The following is a 10,023-nucleotide window of genomic DNA, read 5'->3' as shown; positions in this document are numbered from 1 at the left end:
TATACAACAATAGGATGTATGCTGCATAACAGGTACCAGATGGGTGTTTAAATAACCTTCAGCTGCAACATGTCATGCTGTTATCTCATTATCCCTTACAAGTTAAATGGGTTCAAGCTGGGCCCAGACATGGATGAGATGTCTAATAGTGGTGGTGAGGCTGACATTGATGGCAATTTCCTTGAACAGCTGTCTGGAAGCTCCAAGTGGAGCACAGACCCCGCAACACACAGTCCACACTGCAACTCTTGTTGCTTGTTGTGTTGTGCTGATGAGCACGTCGTTCCATTTCAACGCCCTCCTGTGCCCTGGCCACAGAACTGGTATCCCGTCATGTATTCACACTGTTCTCCTGACCAGCACAAGGGGTAGTGGTGGTCAGCCAGCAGTGGGTCATCTTGAATTAGCTGCTACGAGCTGAAAATTTGTAGCAGAGAAGAACTTTCAAAAAGTGTTTGGTGTGCAATAGTTGGCTCGGGGTATCTGTGATTTGTCGTGTTGATCAGCAGTAGAGGTGGTGTGGTGGGAAGGTGGGGGTGTGGGAGAGGTAAGGGCATGGGGGGATTACAGGAAGAGGGAAGGTAAGGATTTGGGGGGCAGTGGTATGAACCAGAGGATGTGGGGTGTTTGCAGTGAGTAATTCGGAGTGCTAAACCTATTGTGATAGGAGAGGTAGTAGAAATGGGGTGGATGTGTTGCAAAGGGAGAGATAAAGGATGCAGAGATGGAGTACTTAAGGCTAAGGATGAGGAGAGAAGAAAGTCCCAGATGAGACCTTTGCCTGGCCTGGCTCTGCTTTCAGTGTGTTGAAATTTTCTGTCACCCACCCGCAGTTTGATTTGTACGTTGTTGGTTTAAACTCAGCATTCTCGGGACTTTGGGCTCGCAGCTACATGGCAGACAGCCTAGAGAATTTGGGATATGGCTGGTTAGCATGGCTTTCTGATCACGAGGCAGCAAACCTCGCATTTGTCTGATGAGCCAAGAAACATAATGTTTCCAGCCAGGGGACAGGGTGCTAGGAATCGGTGTTGCAGCCCTGCCTTGAGTTCATGGAGTACAAGAGGTTTCCAGGTAAGAATTGTAGGGTCAATGCTTTTCCCAGAAAAAGTCTGTATTTTTGTTGGAGAATGTATAAGGTCCTCAATATTTCCATGTGCTTTATGAAAAAGGTTTGGTAACATGACTGCTGTTTTACATGAGGTGCTGGGCTGGCAAGAGGTTCTCGCTGAAGGTTTCTAATTGGAGAAGAAGAAGGAGGAGACTCATTTTTCCCTATGTTCAGTTTAATTTCTACCTAAACACATATCTTCTATCCCTGCCTTCTGACTCTAGCTAGATGCTCTCTAATGCTCGGAGTTTTTCTGAGGGGAATTTGGTTTATTTTTACCCTTCCCCCCCTGCCCCGTATGTGTGGTTTCGGTTTGTTTTCTTTCCCTGCTTCAATTTCAGCATCATCTTCCAAGCGCTCCTTATCCTAAACATAGAGATGAGGCAGCAACAGGAAAGGGCTGCTACTCTGACGTACGTTGGGATCTTTTAAGAGTGGGGTTGTGCTGGGCTTTATCCAAATACAGAGGCTGGCTAAGCTCTGAGGACTACGCTAACACTGTGGAAGGGCTCTGACTCACTGAAATGTGTTCATTGACCTTTCTATAATGTGACAGTAGCAATAACACAAGACACCAAAATCTACATTAATGTTGAGCAAACATTGTCTAATCCTAGCAACACCCAGGGAGTCAAGAGACTGTCATCCTTCTTTTGCAGGTAGGAAAATTTAGGTTTGCAGATGATGAAAGTTCTTCTTAACGTGGTAGTTCATAGCAAAGGGTTTAGCAATTCTCTTCTGTCTTTGAAATCTTTACTCAAGAGCTGGAGCCATGATTCGCCTTGGGCAGGCTTAAAAATCCTTGTCAAGGGTACAAAATCACAGAGTCCCTTGGGTCAGTGTGTGTCCTTGGTCAGTGTCTGTGTGAAAAGGGACAGTCCAACAAGGAAAGGTATGGATGAGCTTGGGATTTGGGTGAAGTGGAACATCATATATGTGTCTAAATAAATCTGCCCTTGTGAAATAATTCCTTTGATCATGTCTGAACCCTTGTAAAATTCTGATGTACCAGTACGGTGCGGTTTCTTTGTTCTGTTTGCTGTCTCTAGAAAATGCAACTGAGAGGTTCTTCCCTACAACAAGAGGAAAGGGTTTTGCATCCAGATGCCCAACCTTAAAGCCCTTTTGCCTGAGCCTCTATTGCAGTCAGAGACCAGAGTCTCACTGTGCTGTACAAGCAGAATGAATAACCATCCCCAAGGACCTTACAGTATTTGGGTGCAATGGTGGTCCAAAGCAGAGCTTTACCTGGTCTACACTGGTACAAAACTACCCAGAGCAATGTACAGCAGCTGAGGATCAAGCAAGGTTTATCAATGTTGCTGATGCCCTTTGGCCATGGTGAATGCTGACAGTCTCTGCAGCAGGAGACAAATGTGTTTTTTAATCTGGTATCAAGTGGTTTTCAGCAGGTGGAGCTACACAGGTCATGTTACCTGGTAGGGATAGGAGTGAAAGGTAGGGGAGAGGTGTTTAAAGCCATGCTTGATCTACAGCATTGGTGTGGGTGAGGGAAGCTGCTGTCTCACATTTCTTGCCTCCCATGGGAACTTCTTTGAAAGGTAATGTTTTCTAGATAAGTACAAGGTAACAGGCTGGCAGGGCACTCCTCTGCTCTTTATAGGGTGAGACCTGGTGCTGAAACCTGTTTGACCTTTCATTCATACCAACTCCATCAAGCAATGATGGATGGAGAAGGTCTTTCTCAGAACAAGCAGGGGTTGTTATTTAAGTGGCCAGCAGCCAGACTGGCTCTGCTCCTCCATGGACCGCTATGTGCTCCAGAGGGAGAAGGGATGGAGGCAGCCCGCCCTTTGGCTTCGGAAAAAAATGAGAGGTTTCTGTTCATCTGAACAAGAGGTGCCAAGACTGCCATAGTGACAGGCTTTGAGGAGATCAGTTTTTTAATCTGTGGCTGGGTGATATTAACAGGTGTCCATTTCTAAAATGGACTTTCATGGCATAGACACACTCCAAGCTTATGTAGGTTTTGGTGCCAGGAGTAAAGATGTTAAGGTATAGCTTGGAGAAAATTGCTGTTGAGTTTAAATACCAGTGCTGCAGGGACACTGGGGCGGCTCAGGTGGGTGTTTTATGTACTGGCTTGGATATCTGCTGTTGCAGGGCAAGAGGATACAGCAGCTCAGGGTCTAATGGTACCACCCAAAGCCAGGTGCAAATAAGCAGCAGCCAGCTATGGACCATGCAAATCCACCTGGGCTGGCAGCTGAGAGAGGCACCCTCGGGGCAGGAACTGAGGAAAGCAAAGCAGGGTGTGGGACCAGTGTTTTACCAGCCTCGCCTTTTCACCCCTCACGGCTGCAGAGCTGGCGCTGCTCCTGCCTAATTGCTTCTGGGTTCTGATTTCAAGGCCTGTGTTGTGCAAGATCGAGATGAATAATGTATGGGGTGGTAGTGATAGACCCAGTGGATGGGCTATCGGGTTGCACTTGCATGCTGGCAGTTAGACTCTGTTTTGACTTGTAAACTAAACACTCCTGGTGCAGACATCCTCTGTGGTTTAGTGATTAGATCTGGGGACTGCATTTGGACTCCAGGGGTCAAGCCAAGGTGCTGTCACCCAGCTCTGAGCAACACTGAGTAAGTCACATCATCTGTTCTTCCTAATCCCCTGTGTGTCTTTTCGTGACATGAACAAGAGGGGAAGGAGATCCCATAAAGAGATTATCATCTTAATTTAAATTGTGTTTCATTATGGAACTTACTGTCCCAGGAAGTAATTTAATTTTAACAGTTTGGACAATGACTTGACGCATGTAATTATCAAGCATTCCTATCATGTATGACAACAAATTTGCACGAAACAGAATTAAACCTTGTGCTGCAGGTTCCTCACTGGTAAGATGGGGATGCTGTGAGAGTTGGATTTCACCCGCCCCAGTCCTGCCTTTGTTTTTTTCCCTTCTTTTTAAAATTGAGCCCAGAATCTGAAACTGGAGACTGTTCCTGTTTGGCTTTGACTGGACTCCAGTCTGGGTCTGGGACCTGATTTCTGGTTTTGTTCTCCAGGCTGGCTTGGAAGCAGCTGGAGTGGAATAGCTCTCACATGAGCCTGCCTGCTGTGTGTAGCAATAGCTCTCATTGAGAGAACAAGAAATAATAGGAAAACCTTAACCCATATTCTATCTTAAAATTTGAATTCTGTTGCAAATAATAATTTAGAGATAAAAACTGTGTGAAAGGGATGAAACTTGAACTTGATGAAATAAGAAAACACTATGCTTGCATGGTGGGGGAGGATTGCTACAGGAAGAGGATTATAGGGCATGAGTAATGCTGTGCCCTCACTCCAGTCATGGGCTCTGATGTGGCGAGTGGCTTGTATTTAATCCAAAGTACATAAGGTGATGGTGTTATTAAGCAGACATCCCCATCCAACGCTTTGGGACCCTTAGGTGAAAGAGGATTTAAAAGTGCTCAGTAGGTTTTGGGTTGGACTAGAATCAGAGGCTGTGTTTATCTTGGGGTTTGCAAAACTAAACACCCTGCTCTTTCACCCATCTTCTGTGGAAGAGCCATAAATACAGGTCACTAAAATTAGTCTTGCAAAGCAGCTATTCTGACTGCTGCTTCTGTTATTCCTGTTCCTCTGTCTCCAACTCATGCCTGAATAAAGACCTCTGCCTGGTCTTAATCAGCTTTAGCAGTTGGCGTTGAGGAACAAGGAGGTTCACCAGGAGAAAGCAACTATTTGCTGCTGTAATAAGTTCCCCATTTGTTCAGACAGGCCAGGTCTGGCTGCCCTTGGACAGTTGTGGAGGTTACGGAGCTGGGCTCGGTACTTACCGAGGAGAGGCAAGAGAGGAGTGCCAGGTAGTTTGCTAGTGAAGGATAAAGGACAGCAGGTTCTCTTCAGGCTCCTGGTTTGTCAGAGAACCTCAGAGGAGATCTGTAACCAGAGAACAACAGGCACTAGCAGCCAGCAAACCTTGGTACCAGTGGTGAGGTCTCCTGAGCAAGGAGGGATGTGGTGATTTCTCTGGAGACTGCAGTGAGGAGGCTTCCTGGAAATTGCACCAGGTCTGTCCATCTCTGTGGTTTGGACATCAGGCTGTCATTGCAGGACAGCCAAAGTGTGTCTCCTGTTTGGTGACTTGCCATCAGGAGCTTTCCAGTCCATCTTTGACCTGTGTGGTGTCTCTTCTGCCTCTGGTGCTGAGAACAACGGTGAAGAAATCACCCAGGATAGCATCTCTTAGACCAGGACTCCAGTGCAGAGTGAAACCCTGAGATGACAAGCTATTGTGCAGCTGTTTCCGCTAAACAATAGCAGACTTCAGCAGCCAGCTGGAGAAAAATGGCTTTGTAGGGCCTGAGGTGGTCCTTTTGCATGTGGCCTTTTGGAGTTGACAGTCTCGGGCCCATTTTCCAGGGAGGAGTGTGTTCTCTACAGCCTGCCTGTGTTTGTCCCTTACACCCAGGGTAGAGGTCTGTCCTACCCATGCTGGTCACTCCTGTACTGTGGGTGTAACTTCGACCACGCTAGCTTGATGCAAAATGAATTCACTCAACCACTCCATTTAGCTGATTGATAGAAAAAAAAGTCATCTTGGTTTTTTCTAGGTTCTTTCTGGATTGGTTCATTTGTGTTACTGAAAGAGAAAAAATAAAATCCAGGAGCAAATTTTAAAATTATCTACATGTATTGAGAGTTTGGGGAGGATCTTGTAGTTTAGGAGCATGAACTTGAGTGGCTGCAAACAGACACTGAAGTCCACTTACTCAACTGACTTGAGTGCTGCAGTGTGAGGGGAAAAGCATCACATCATTGTACAGGAGCTCCTTTTGGTGGTTGTGTAGGTTGGACATGAAAGAGCTCTTGGGCAGGTAAATCTCACAAAAAGGCTGTAGCCACCAGCTCTGCGTTCATCCCTTTGTAGTGAGCACCATCAAGCACGCTGGGTGGCTTTCCCAGTCCCCTTGCTCCAGCTTCCAGGCTTGTCCGGCCACATACAGGTTGTTGTTCCTCCTGTGCACTGGACAAGGCATGTCTGTACTTTCTTGCGGAGGGACAAGTGACACACTTATTGAAAACAGATCAATGTGCAGTTGTCACTAGGTCTCAGTGTTTAGAAATGTGTCCCTCTATTTAAGCAGGACCAGCTAAAAGGTATTTAATTCTTTTACTTCTGCAATGTCTAGCTGAAGTATTGCATGAGGACCTGTTAATTTATGCCTCGCATCTTACTGTGAACAACCTGGAAAGTATCATTCCCATACAGATTTGTCAATGTTAAATAAGGATGGAGGGTCAGGAAGGGATCTAAAAATGTTAGGTTCTTTTTCTGGGAGATATGTTATCTAACAGGAAGAAAAATGTGCTCTGCTAAAATAAAGGATTGCGTGCAGGACTTTAGTTTCCAGCTATTGTTAAAATGTGTGTTTGAGAGCTGGGAACCTGTGGCCAACAGTAAGCTGGAACAAGTTGAAAACAGGAGAACCGACATGCTCTACAAAAACAATGTTAAGTCCATGCTAACAGCATAGCAAGAGAGGAGACTGTGCTGGAGGATACAGAAAGGCCCTAAAGGAATAGAGCTGAGCAAGCCAGATCTATTGCTGGATAGCTGTGCAGCGAGTGTCCCAGGGCTGTCTTCTGTAAGAACATAGCTGGAATTCCTTCAGTTTGGCAGTTGCCCCTCCAGAGTACTAAATAACTCGGTGTGGAGTCATCCTAGACCCCTCAGTGAGGACTCGGTGGCATTTAAAAGAAAAATGAGCTACTAGGAGGCTGAAGGATGGTTGGAGTGCAAGGGGTGAAAGGAGTTGACAGTCATGTGCTGGTCATCTGCTTGCTTCAGCGTTGGAGGAAAAAAAGAAAGTATGACTGGGATAATCAAAAGCATGGAGGAATCTCCTTTGAAGAGAGATGAAAGCGAATGGGACTGTGGTAAAGCTGAGTAAGAGGTGATTTCACAGACATATATCGAAAGAGGAGTATGCTAGACAAAGCTGAGCAGGAATTGCTGTTCTTCCTAACTCCCCCCATGTCTCTCTGACATGAACAAGAGGGGAAGGAGATCCCATAAAAAGATTATTATTATTATTATCATCATCATCATCTTAATTTAAATTGTGTTTCATTATGGAACTTACTGTCCCAGGAAGTAATTTAATTTTAACAGTTTGGACAATGACTTGACGCATGTAATTATCAAGCATTACCATCATGTATGACAACAAATTTGCAAGAAAGAGAATTAAACCTTGTGATTCAGAGCTTAAGTTAATCTCTGACTTCTGAAGACTGGATGAACCAGGTTGTATGGGGCTAGAGAGCCTCAGTCCATCGCTAGGTACCACAGGGGCATATGCTACCTTGAAACCATGATGTGCCCCACAGCTGGTACAACCCAACAGGCTCCCTGCTCCTGTTGAAGAGCAGCAGTTCCCTTCCACCACTGAACACGCACACGAACTTCCCCCAGTGTGGTATGGTGCAGCACAGCTCCTACCCATTTCTGTTGCCTAACTCTCCTTGTGGGACAGCTCTTTCCCTGCTAATGTGGCTGCAGCATCCCGTAGCCTCCTGTCCCTACGCCCTTTTCACAGCTGCCTTCCCACCTGGATCCAGCTTCTGTCCTGCTAATGGTGGAGCACTTCTTGTTCAGTTTTGGCTGAGTTGGTGGCACTGTTGACAGAAATATGCTGTGCTAGACCCATGCATTCCACTGCTTTGTAAATATTTGTAATGAGCATGTATCTCCTTGCGGAGGGCTGAGTAGACCAGTCTCAGTTGGATAAACACAGGCTGGAGCAGATTTCTGGGCACACATGGTGGATGCAAGGACAAAAGCCTGCAAATCAGGAGGGTAATCAAAGCATGGGACCCAGGCAGGTTCCTGGAGTCCTGCTGGTGGACCATTCAGGCAGGGAAGAAATCTTAGGATAGTTAGCCCAAGTGTCACTGCCTGTGGAGTAGCATGGAGAGGTTTCTCTACTTCCTTGCATTATTCAGGCCAAATTCTGGTCTTGGTAAAGTCAGGGGATCACTCTGGGAGGTTGTATGGTCCTACATCCCCTTCTCTTTCCTCACTGTGCGTTTGGGAAATATGTACTGACTGTTTTTAACTTTCAAGTGCAGTAGATGTTGCATTGCACAGGGTATGTAATCCCTGCTCTGATGTCTAGGCAGGGACCTGTGAGCTTCATTCCTTTTTCCTTATCTCCTGCTCTGCTGCCTCAGGACATGACTTCAGCCTGGGTCATGCTCTGTGGGTGCTCCCACCACTGTGAGCAAGAGGGCAGCTGAGACAACAACACAAATAAAAGTTTCCAGGCAACGCGGGCTGTAAATAATGCAGCTAAATTACTCCCTGCTTTCCAGTGTGATTATGGGGAGGGTGTTTTTAGCATTGCATATGCGGGGTGTTTATTAATAATGTCAGAGTGGAGACCTGGACCACCTTTTTCCTGGCTGCTGAGATGCTGAAGGAAGCCCGAAAGACATGTTGTGCATCACCCAGTGCAGGGAAAAGAAAGGGAAAGTTTTGACATGCATCTGGAGCATAGCTATGGGCTGACAAGTGACTCAACTCAAAAAACTTCAAATTGCTGAGAAGCTCTGACTTCTGCCTGTGTCAGGTCTTTCAAGAAGGAGGCCCTGGTCTGCTGCTCTAGGAAGCCCAGCCAGCCTCCATCTGCCAAGGACCTTGCTCTGAGAAGCGATAGCATTTAGGAGATCAACATTTGTGATAAAGAGATTTAGAAAACATGACCTATATGGAAGGGTGGGAGGAATTGCTGCTGTTTAGTCTAGGGGGATGGAGGGGACACAGAGTACTTGGGGTTTTAAACATAAGCTCTGTGTTTTGGAAAGCGTTGTAGTGGGTGAAGCTCTACAGCAGGGCCATGAAGGAGGGTTCTCCTTAGAGTCGATCTCGCCAGGATGGTGTAGCCATTCTCAGCTGGGGTCAGGGACAGGCAATGAAGTGCTGACCTTTCTGTTCCCTCTTATGCTACGCTTCCACGTCTCTGCAACAACTTGAAAATGCCTTTCTGTTGAAAACAGGACTTACAAGGCTTTAAAATGGTGAGCTCTGAAGCCTGCTGTTCTTCCTGGGTTTCAGGGCAGGGTTAACAGCCCAGGTGCTGAGAGGTACCCACCTGCCGAAAAAGGTCCCTGATCTTAAGCTGGGCATCCCATTGCACTTCTGAGGGCAAGCAGAGCCCTGCCGATCAACACAGTAGTTGCTCACAGTCCTCGGTCAGGCACTGGAGAAAGGCCATCTTGGTTTGTTTTCTACTTTTCTTCTTGAAGCTGCTCATCTGCTATTGAATGTCAGGTCTCCATAAGGCTGAAATCTGGGACCACATCTGCTTTCTCTCCCAGCCCTGTTAGTGAGCCAGTGCTCTTAATGCTGTAAAACATGCCCTGATTCCCATTTTTCCATAACACAGCATGTGGAGGCAGGACCATGCAGCATCCTTTACCTTTGCTTTTGCTCAAGAGCATCCCACCAGGGAATCTGTATTTACTTTGTAGTTTTGCAAATGCTTGAAGCCTAGGAAATGTTTCCCAATTCTGAATTTTTTGGCAGCAGGATTTGTTTCTCTTCTCTCCCAGCCTGGCGGGGAAACTCCCTCTTTTTGGGCAATAACATAAGTGGATTTTGCCTGTTGTTTACAGCTGATGGGATCTTGTTCTTGGGAAGAGAAACACATCACGAGTTGCTGCAGTGTGGCTAAGTGAGAGAGATGCCGGCTTCCCACACACCCCAAGCCCTGACCCGTGTCTCCCACTTTTGCCCCATGGCAGCAGTGGCAGGTGCAGATCTGCCTAAAGCCAGCTTTTAAACCAGCTGGGTCAGACAGAGAAAGCAGGGGAGAGGAGAAAAAACTTCCCTCGGCCCCTCAGCACTTCTCCCAGCTGGGTTGCATCCCTGAAGGCA

Source organism: Buteo buteo, chromosome 23 (genome assembly GCF_964188355.1).
Source record: "Buteo buteo chromosome 23, bButBut1.hap1.1, whole genome shotgun sequence".
In the NCBI taxonomy this organism is placed as follows: Eukaryota; Metazoa; Chordata; class Aves; order Accipitriformes; family Accipitridae; genus Buteo; species Buteo buteo.
This window is presented reverse-complemented; position numbering follows the sequence as displayed.